Source organism: Bos taurus, chromosome 15 (genome assembly GCF_002263795.3).
Source record: "Bos taurus isolate L1 Dominette 01449 registration number 42190680 breed Hereford chromosome 15, ARS-UCD2.0, whole genome shotgun sequence".
NCBI classification, from domain to species: domain Eukaryota; kingdom Metazoa; phylum Chordata; class Mammalia; order Artiodactyla; family Bovidae; genus Bos; species Bos taurus.
In genome coordinates this window covers 34,388,789-34,400,016 of record NC_037342.1, presented here as the reverse complement: position 1 = coordinate 34,400,016, position 11,228 = coordinate 34,388,789, and the positions used below count along the sequence as shown (strand labels likewise).

The window sequence follows — 11,228 nt, the reverse complement described above, 5'->3', positions numbered from 1 at the left end:
ACCATTATAGTATCATAAAGAGTAGTTAGTTTCACTGTGCTAAAAATCCTCTGTGCTCTGAATATTTGCAATCCTTTTTCAATATAGTTTTTGCTATGTTTCTTTGATCACCTTTTGTATGACAATGGCCTTGTAACGTCATTTTCTATGACAAAAAAATTGGTAATTTTGTCTTTAGCATAGTTGTTTAAATATTTAAAAATTATTATTGGTAGTTTAGGAAATTATTATTGGTAGTTGAAAGTTCCTTTCAGCTTCACAGCTTGTTATTGATAATCTGTAAAGTTCTGACCGCTTGTACTTTTCTTTCATTTTCAAGGTGTCAAACTTCCCTATGCTGGGGGAGTATTTTCTACTCAGCAGAATCGTTTGTACAAAAAAATAATTATTCACTTTTTTGAAGGGTTAGATTTGTCTATAGAACCCTTTGGGACTATTGTATGCTTTGGAGGAAGATTTGATCTTTTACAATAATTGTAGAATAATCAAAGTTTTCATTTCTTCCTGAGTCAGTTTTTGTAAATTGTGTTTTTCTAAGAATTTGATGATTTTTATCAAGTTTTAAGCTTTACTGCCAAAGTTTTTCATGGTGTTCCTAATATCCTTTCCACGATTTGGAGCACAGAGTTGTGGACAGATAATTGTTGCATATAATGGTACATATATGGCTTATATAGCATGGTCCATGTTCTGGACATAAAGCTGGCATGCTCTCCATGTGGAGGGCCGACTATATGGTGCCATTTTATATGAAGCACTTAGTATTTGTGGATTTTGGTTTCTGCAGGGGTCCTGAAACCCATCCCCAGCAGTTATCAATGGATAACTGTAGTTTTACTCTGAATTATTACTGTTGTTTATTAGTACATTATCTCCTTTTTAAAAACAATGATGTTTATTGATCATCCCCATAGTATTAAATTATGTCCAACCCTTCTGCGACTCCATGGACTGTAGCCCATCAGGCTCTGTCCATGGGATTTCCCAGGCAAGAATACTGGGGTCGGGTGCCATTTCCTTCTCCAGGGCATCGAACCTGAGTCTCCTGCAGTGGCAGGCAGACTCTTTACCACTGAGCCACCTGGGAAACCCTAGAGTATTAAATACCAAAGACAAATTGACTTTACAAGCATTTATTAATTATTTTTATGTGCCCCTTATACACTATCAAGTACTGCAGATACAGAATGCAGTAACTTAGCTCTGCATCATCCCTGCTCCCTTGGGGCTCACAGCCCTGCCCTGCACAGAGTGAGAGGAAGCTCAGTACAGCTTAGTACTGGCCAGAGGCTGGCCAGCAGGTCTGCAGTGATTGGGGTCTTCACCGCTCCGGTCCCATTCATTGGCAAACTGGTCGGCCCTCGAGTCCTCCCACCCGTAGCCACTGTCTCCATTCTTAGACAAGTCTGTGACAATCTGAGTATTCCCTCTGGCATCGCTGGAATGAAGAAGCGTGGGGAGGAGATTAATCCAGGGCTGATGAGACACAGCTGCACCCTCCCCATCTCTCCTCTTTCCAAGGAATCAATGACTCTGAGAGGAGCCAAGGAAAGAGGGGCTAAAACTCTGAGACAACACACCTCAGCCCAGCTTAGCCCGTGCTGGGTGAATAGCTCTCATAGGGAGAGGGTTGAGAATCGCTGGTTCCACCAGCCTCATTCTGCTCTTCAGCCACTCAGACCTCACACTGGACACAGAGCAGGAGGGTGGGTAAGAGGAAGAGGGCCCACAGCCCTAAGGGAAGTTCTCCAGGGCCTGGCCCCTTCATATTCTCCAAGGCAGCCGAGCTATGCTCACCCATCCCTGCATTACCAGCGTCCCTGGTACCTGGTCACTTTAGCAGCCCAGGTGCTCCCTGGTCCCCTTTGGGTAGCATCATAGTTCCCTGGGAGTGGAAGTACTTGTCTGAATCTTTGAGGTTGGCTTCTCTCATGTCAGTAAGAAATGGCAACCCACTCCAGTATTCTTGCCTGGAGAATTCCATGGACAGGGAAGCCTGGCAGGCTAGAGTCCATGGGGCCACAAAGAGTCAGACACGACTGAGCGACTAACACTGCTACTCCTCTCTCACGTCAGAGTAGGCCCTCCATACGTCTTTAGCCCCTGCAAAGGAAAAGAAAAGGATGAGATGAATGTGATCATATCTTGGCAAAATAGAGAAATGATACATTTTCTTCCCACTGCTTCCAAATTTCAGCCTTTGAGTAAGCCCTCGGAGATTATTATATTGGTTTGAAATAAATATTCCTTTACTTTTCACTTCCCTGATTTAAACTTGTGAGAATCACACTTGGTGCAAGTTTTATTCTGTTTGATTCCATTCTAAGCCTGTTGGTACTTTGTTTCTGGTGGGGTGTGATATGTGCAAGAAGAGGTCAGATGCTCTTTACATTTGCTTGTATAATGAACCTCTACCTGAAAAAGTGCAGGAAAGGCTCTGACCAGAACTTGAGACCAAAGGCAACACTGAGGGAAGCTTGCAGATACAGGATAGTCCCAACAGAATAAAGGGGGAAAATATTCATCCCTGTACTCTCAGTGAGGACAACTTGGTTCTGCATACATCTGAGTACAGTTCAGTCACTCAATTGTGTCCGACTCTTTGCGACCCCATGGAGTGAAGCATACCAGGCCTCCCTGTCCATCACCAACTCTCGGAGTTCACTCGAACTCATGTCCATAGAGTCAGTGATGCCATCCAACCATCTCATCCTCTGTCATCCCCTTCTCCTCCTGTCTTCAATCTTTCCCAGCATTGGGGTCTTTTCCAGTGAGTCAGTTCTTCACATCAGGTGGCCAAAGTACTGGAGTTTCAGCTTCAGCATCAGTCCTTCCAATGAATATTCAGGACTGATTTCCTTTAGGATGGACTGGTTGGATCTCCTTGCAGTCCAAGGGACTCTCAAGAGTCTTCTCCAACACCACAGTTCAAAAGCATCAATTCTTTGGTGCTCAGCTTTCTTTATAGTCCAACTCTCACATCCATACATGACTATTGGAAAAACCATAGCTTTGATTAGACAGACCTTTGTTGGTAAAGTAATGTCTCTGCTTTTGAATATGCTATCTAGGTTGGTCATAGCTTTTCTTCCAAGGAGCAAGCATCTTTTAATTTTATGGCTGCAGTCACCATCTGCAGTTATTTTGGAGCCCCCCAAAATAAAGTCTCTCACTGTTTCCATTGTTTCCCCATCTATTTGCCATGAAGTGATGGGACCATGATCTTAGTTTCCTGAATATTGAGTTTTAAGCCAACTTTTTCATTCCCCTCTTTCACTTTCATCAAGAGGCTCTTTAGTTCTGTTTCAATTTCTGCCATAAGGGTGGTATCGCTGCATTTCTGAGGTTATTGATATTTCTACCAGCAATCTTGATTCCAGGTTTTGCTTCATTCAGCCCAGCATTTCACATGATATACTCTGCATATAAGTTAAATTACCAGGGTGACAATATACAGCCTTAATGTACTCCTTTCCCGATTTGGAACCAGTCTGTTGTTCCCTGTCCAGTTCTAACTGTGGCTTCTTGACTTACATACAGATTTCTCAAGAGGCAGGTCAGGTGGTCTGGTATTCCCATCTCTTGAAGAATTTTCCAGTTTGTTGTGAGCCACACAGTCAAAGGCTTTGGCATAGTCAATAAAGCAGAAGTAGATGTTTGTCTGGAACTCTCTTGTTTTTTCGATGATCCAACAGATGTTGGCAATTTGATCTCTGGTTCCTCTACTTTTTCTAAAACCAGCTTGAACATCTGGAAGTTCATGGTTCATGTACTGTTGAAGCCTGGCTTGGAGAATTTTGAGCATTACTTTGCTAGTGTGTGAGATGAGTGCAATTGTGCAGTAGTTTGAACATTCTTTGGCATTGCCTTTCTTTAGGATTAAAGTGAAAACTGATCTTTTCCAGTCCTGTGGCCACTGCTGAGTTTTCCAGATTTGCTGGCATATTGAGTGCAGCACTTTGACAGACTCATCTTTTAGGATTTGAAAGAGCTCAACTGGAATTCCATCACCTCCACTAGCTTTGTTCATAGTGATGCTTCCTAACACCCACTTGACTTCGCATTCCAGGATGTCTGGCTCTAGGTGAGTGATCACACCATCATGGCTATCTGGGTCATGAAGATCTTTTTTGTATAGTTCTTCTGTGTATCCTTGCCATCTTTTCTTAGTATCCTGTGCTTCTGTTAGGTCCATACCCTTTCTGTCCTTTATTGTGCCCATCTTTGCATGAAATGTGCCCTTGGTACCTGATTTTCTTGAAGAGATCCCTAGTCTTTCCCATTCTATTGTTTTCCTCTATTTCTTTGCATTGATCGCTGAGGAAGGCTTTCTTATCTCTCCTTGCTTTTCTTTGGAACTCTGCATTCAAATGGGTATATCTTTCCTTTCCTCCTTTGCCTTTTGCTTCTCTTCTTTTCACAGTTATTTGTAACCCCTCCTGAGACAATTATTTTGCCTTTTTGCATTTCTTTTTCTTGGGGATGATCTTGATCACCACCTCCTGTACAGTGAAATGAACCTCTATCCACAGTTCTTCAGGCACTCTGTCTATCAGATCTAATCCCTTGAATCTATTTGTCACTTCCACTGTATAATCGTAAGGGTTTTGATTTAGGTCATACCTGAATGGTCTAGTGGTTTTCCCTACTTTCTTCAATTTAAGTCTGAGTGGTCTGGGCATATTTGGCACCTGGGAAAATTCAATTAGCAGGTGATAAAGGTGAGTTCCCTAAGAGGTTTGAAGAAACAGGGTAATCAGATGCAGTAAAAGGGCAACTGGTCCACCAGGTCTACAGTTCTGTGTCCTCGCCAGTGAAATGGAGGAGTGTTGCCTCTCTGGGGAGGTTTATGCAGAAGAACTGAGGGAAATACAGGTTCGGTTTATAGAACATTGTAGGTGCTCAGTACACTATCACTCTCTGGTCCTTAGGAAGAGTTTGATAAAAAAAGAAAAAGGATGAACTAAGATGAGGAGCAGAGAATTATGGACAGAAGGGATCTGGTCAACTAAAATTAAATGGCAACATCTTTTTTCTAAAACAAGAAAAAACTGCTTATCAGGAAAATAAGAAAAATCTAATATAGGATTATAATCATGGTTTATATAGTGACTCTATGAGATAACTTATCTCCTTTTTATATATTATGTTTGGCATTTGGAAAGATAGTATTGTTGAGAGTTATGACATCTCTATTATTCACACTGATTTAAATAGCTCCTTAGAATCCAGAATTCTCATAAAAATATTTCCAAAATGCTTGACGTACGTATCTTGTCACCTAAGAACAGTAAAACCAGAGGTAACTGTGCACACTTCGGTGTGTATAAAAATTAACTGGGGTGCTTAATAAAGGCCAAATCTCCAGTCTCAGCCCCAGGGGTTGTGTTCAGGGGAGGAGTTGTGTGTGGACCCAGGCATTTCCACAAAGCACTGCAGACCACAGGTGATTCTCATGCAAGTGATCCTAGAACAACCCTTGGAAGAACATCGACCTCAGAGATGAAAAGAAATTTTTAGCTGGGTCTGTGAGGATTTCGATAAAGTTAACAGCAAACTTTTAAAACAGTTAAGTCAAAAACTATCACAGAAGAAAAACACAAAAAATAATTTTGTGAAATAAACAAATTTTGGCCACTTCACTCTGGCTAGTGAGGTCTACATCTCTTGCTATAGGATTCTCGCCAGGTCTCAGCCTCAGTAGAACCATTGTCAAGGTAATTCATGGTGCCATTTTTTGTGGGGAGGAGAACTCTATAGAGTTTCCTTCCAAAGGCACCACGTCCCCCCACCTGTCACCTGCTCAGATAAAGAGCAGGACGTGTGTTCACAAACCCCTCACTCTCCCACATGAACTTTTGTCTAGGAGGCAGTGGAAGTGCCGGCATTAATAGCAAGGTCTGGGAGCTCACCATTCAGGGTTAAATCTGCTCTTTTGAAGGACTTTGTTACCTGTCTTAATCTCTTGTTGCCTCAGGTTCTCTGTTAAGGGATAATGGTACCTACATTTCAGGGCTAAAGGATTAAAAACCTGAGGATGAAAACGAGTTCATTTATACATACAAAGCTTTTAGAACAGTGCCAAGAGGAGGCTCAGTTATTTTAGTTGCAAGTATTAAGTGGGTGGAGAGTGTGAACACTCCCCAACCATTGGATGCGTGTACCTCATGGCTACCAGACTTGGAAATGAGCTCTCCCCTGGTTGCCCACGAGGGGGCAGCAGAACCATACTTGTATTTAAGGAACACCTGATGGGGCTTCCCTGATAGCGTAGTTGGTAAAGAACCCGCCTGCAATGCAGGAGACCCCGGTTATATTCCTGGGTTGGGAAGATATCCTGGAGAAGGGATAGGATACCCACTCCAGTATTCTTGTGCTTCCCTCGTGGCTCAGCTGGTTAAGAATCCGACTGCAATGTGGGAGACCTGGTTTGATCCCTGGGTTGGGAAGATCCCTTGGAGAAGGGAAAGGCTACCCACTCCAGTATTCTGGCCTAGAGAATTCCATGGACTGTATAGTCCATGGGGTCCTAAAGAGTCAGACACGACTGAGTGACTTTAAAAGGCTTCACTGATAGCTCAGTTGGTAAAGAATCCTCCTGCAATGCAGGAGACCCTGGTTGGATTCCTGGGTAGAAATATCCCCTGGAGAAGGGATATAAGAGTTGGACACAACTGAGTGACTTTCACTTTCATTTTCACCCCTGAACCCAGATCTCTTCCTCACCCCTGTTGAAAGTTGGGGCCCAAATTTCATGTGACTTAGGTTTGGGAATCCCCAAAGAAAAGTGCAAAGCTGGTCAGAAAAGCCTGACAAAGTGCTACCACAAAGAGCAACCTCCTTTTCTGCCTGTTTGTGGCCTTTACCCTGTGGGGATGTGGCCTCTGCTCAGGTAAATCCTGGGGGAAGCAGACACAGCCTCCCCTGGCCCATCCTTTGGTCCTCACTTTGACCAGCTTCCTTGAGGAATGTTCCCCATCTCTGACTGCTGATGCCCAGGATCAGGAAGCAGAAAATAATGCCCGTGGAGAGCTTCATCCTGCTGCAGAGAGATAAGCGGACTCAACCAAGGATGAGAGATATTGGGGAGGGAGTTGTAATGTTGATACATCCTTACATTCCAAAAATAAATGCCACTGAATTTTATCTCAATAGATAGATAGATGATAAATTGTATTACAGAGGATCCCAGTTCTCATTTTCATGTGAATCCTTGGAATCCCAATGATTTCCTGTATGAAGGATTGCAATGGGCTTTTAGCATAAACCACTTTCCAGTCCAGTCATCCTCTGTCAGCCCTGAAACCCAACTACCCTGCAAGTTACCGAAAGGCATGAGGAGTCTGGGCACCACGCCTCTGCGGTGGTGAGACAAGGTGAACAACACTCTGGTGTTTGTGGACCACCTGCTCACCCCATCACTGCCCTCACATCGGAGAAGCATATGAGGAAAGCCCTACCCCTTCCTGAAATACTCACACCTGGTGAATTCTAACTGTCAGAATAGTAGATTCAGGAAGGCAGCAGAGAGATGGGGCTGCAGCACAAGAATGCTGGTGAAGAGAGAGAGTCTTCAAGGAGGAAAAGTGTTGGAAAGTTCTAGCACCTCGCCTTTGGTGTGTCTTCCTGCTGAGGTTCCTGGTGAAGCTGAGCTGCCTGTGTGGCTGCCTGGAGATGGCACTGGCGCTTTGTATACTCAAACTCAGCTAGAGGAACAAATCAGAAGATGGGTTTGAAGCAAAAAAAGAAAAAAGAAGAGAAATTTTGGGAAATCCCTTTTGTCCAGAACACAGCATTCAAAACAGCAGTATTATCCTTCACTCACATCTAATTTCCCTAAATTGTGCAATCCTGCAGGTTTCAAGAGAGTAGAAACTTAGGCTTTTTCTGTCTGTTTCCAGTCTCACTTCTGGTGGGGACAAGGTGTTTTTCCCCCACATAATAATGTATTGACATTTTCTGTGAAAGGGTAATCAATATTAGAAAAAGAGAGTTGATTGCCTAAAGAATGTGAGGATACAGGGTGAATGGAACCGCAGAATAGGTCCATTGCAAAGGACAGCTCAGGATGAATCTGGGACCCCAGGTACAGCAGTAGGAAAGAAGGAAATAGAAACCCTTCCAACACCCACATAGGGTGGACTTAGCCTGGGAAAGGGAATTCTCCACTCGAGTGTATCTATGAACAGATACTGTTGAAGATCATGATGACAGGCTATGTGGAGAGACCACTGTAACCCCAGGAATGTTGAACTATAGTGTAGAAATTCGCCATAATGTTGTGTAGCAATGACACATCATAAAAATGATCAGAAATGGACCCACTGGCTGTTAAATGGCCAGAATAGAAGATTTGAGAAGGATGCAAAGAAAGCTGGAACTTAGTACAAGAATGCCGGGAGGGTATGATATCAGAGAACAGTTGTTTCAATCAGAAAACAGGACTGGGCTTTATTTTGTGAGTTTAGTTAGACAATCCTGAGAGGAAACTTCATGCAGGTGCTATCACAAGGATGGAGTCTCTAATGAACTCCTTGCCCCGTCTCTATCTCTTCATCCAAAATGGAAATTTCAAAGGTCACTGGATTTCCCTAGAGGAGAAGGGATGGTGCATGTGTAATATGTCAGAGATGGTCAGTGATTCAGAGGACTTCAGAACTGCTCTTCCTGATGGTAGGCCCATGAGTTGGAAGCCTCAGGAGGGCAAGTAAGGCCCAGCTTAGGGACCACCACCTCAGGATTCTTGTCTGGAGTGTTTATAGGAGAGAAGGAATGTGAGCCATGCATTGGAGACAAAGAAAAGCGATTTCCAAGACAGATACAAGCAAATCACAGAGACTTGGGAACTGAGACGCTAGGAGATGGTAAATAAGAGTCTAAGAAGGACATGGGACTTGTGCTCAAGTGGTAACCCTCAGAAAGGGAAGAAGGGTGAAGAACTTGCAATCTGTTATTAATAGCAGACTCGGGGAAATAGGAGGAGGACATTAGACAGAAGAACACTGGCCCCAGAGGAAGCAAGCCAAGTGAGGGTGACTCTGGTGTCTGGGAATCATTGTTTTAGAATAGAGCCTCTCAAAATAAGGATGATGCCTCCTCCTGGGTCTGGATCATATTTTATTTCTTGTAGTGAGATGAACTTGTAATGTAGTGAGACTTGTAATGAGATGAACAAGTAAGGCAGATATCTGTCTAAAGGATTTCTCTGTCCCTCTGGTTCTTATCCAGGGAAAAACTAACATTCAAATATTCCCAACAGAACTTATACTCCTTGGGAAAGATGGGGTTCCCTGTGATCCAGGTATTCCAGGTCCCTGGGCTGGCTCAGCTGAATATGAGTATGCATGGAGGGGAGAAGGGATGCTGTCAATCATCCACAGTCATTGGCACTGGGCATGCACTGGGGGCTACTCCATAGAGGGGGCTGTGATGTCCACCCCACTTCTGCTGTCCTCCTACTTTCCTCAGGGCAGAAATCATGAGCCAGTGATCACATTCTGTTGCAACTCTTTCACTTAGTTTGGAGCCATTCATTACTGGAAATCCACTCCCCACTTCCTCACGTCACTCCAGTCATTTCCTCTTTGATAGAATCATTAGAGAGAAAGCAAGTACAACCTCTAGAAACCAAGTCAAGCATTGCAAGTTCTTTACCTTGTTTCTTCATGCCCTCTGTCTTCCTGGCAGGGACATGCTTAGAATAATAGACAACAGTGGTGGTCAGTTCTTTTCATTTGTTTTTCCTGCAAAAGAAAGTCACCCTGTCTCGGCCATATCAGAATCTTCAGGCTTTAGAGGGATCTCCCAAGAGTCTCCCATGCGTCGCTGTGTCCTGGTTTGCATAGATGGTCTCTGTTAGCGCCTATGGTCCCAGGGTGTTAATAGTGACAGTTAGTAAATAGTTCTACTTTTGACCTGGGTTACATAAGAAATTAGATGGTACCCCCTACTCTAAAAGCCGTGTGTGACAAGAGACACCTAAGGGATCTCCATTTTTCTCTCACAGTTAATATAAGTTGTAGAGAATACCAATGGCACCCACTCCAGTACTCTTGCCTGGAAAATCCCATGGACGGAGGAGCCTGGTAGGCGGCAGTCCATGGGGTCACTAAGAGTTGGACATGACTGAGCGACTTCACTTTGACATGCATTGGAGAAAGAAATGGCAACCCACTCCAGTATTCTTGCCTAGAGAATCCCAGGGATGGGGAAGCCTGGTAGGCTGCCATCTATGGGGTCGCACAGAGTCAGACACAACTGAAGCGACTTAGCAGCAGCAGCAGAGAATACCAAGGCTATGAAGAATCAGAAAACAGAATAACAAACAAAAAAAGCCCCACAGAATAGCATCTGAGGTCTAAGTACCAGACTCAGAGGGACAAAAGGAAAGACTCATGAGCAGTTCCATCAATGTAAAGTGAAGAAAATAATAATATCTACCTTATAGAATTATTTTCAGGATTAAATGTTTAATGTTCTAGGGGCTTGGATCAGTTCTGGGCACATGTAAAATATTTAATACATTTTAACTCTTCTAGATTAACCAATAAAATTCATAATAATTTATATTTTGCAGAAGACAGAAAGATAAACTAATATATTATTGTGAAAGCCATGCAGTATTAATATATTAACAAGTAAGACTATCAAACAGAATAAAAGTTTTAAAGATCAAGGTTTAATTTTACAGGGTATAGCAACATTTTTTGAAGCCTGGGTGTCTTTCAAGTTTCCTTTGTTAGAAATAACTGTTGCAAGGATAGTTTTTGGTGTAGAAAACCATCTGTACTTCTTGAAGTTGCTAGAGAAGAGGAGATAGTCTCCCTTATGCTGGCATGACTTCTTTCACCAGCAGTTGGGTGGACATATAGTTTTTCTAAGATTAAACCCTGGAATTCCACTACATAGCACTGAAAGAAAAAGAGATTGGCTTGAGAAATTCAGAATTTACCGAAAGGATAAAAGGCCAAAGTAGGATAGTGAGCATGGAATGCTGAGCATGTAATCATTTGTGTCTAAAGTCACCCATTTTTTTATGTGTGTGTCTGTGCTCAGTTACTCAGTCATGTCCGACTCTGCAACATCAGGGACTGTAGCCCACCAGATTACTCTATCCATGGAATGTTCCAGGCAAGAATACTAGAAGGGGTTGCCATTCCCCTCCCCAGGGGGTCTTCCCAACCCAGGGATCAAACCTGTGTCTCTTTCGTCTCTTGCGTTGGCAGGCA

General features: G+C 43.2%; 1 pseudogene; it reads right to left on the bottom strand.

Annotated features, from left to right (window-relative positions):
• Positions 1–548: 548 nt before the first annotated feature.
• LOC100847729 (serum amyloid A-3 protein-like) lies at positions 549–7,038 on the bottom strand (annotated as a pseudogene).
• Between the last annotated feature and the right edge of the window lie 4,190 nt (positions 7,039–11,228).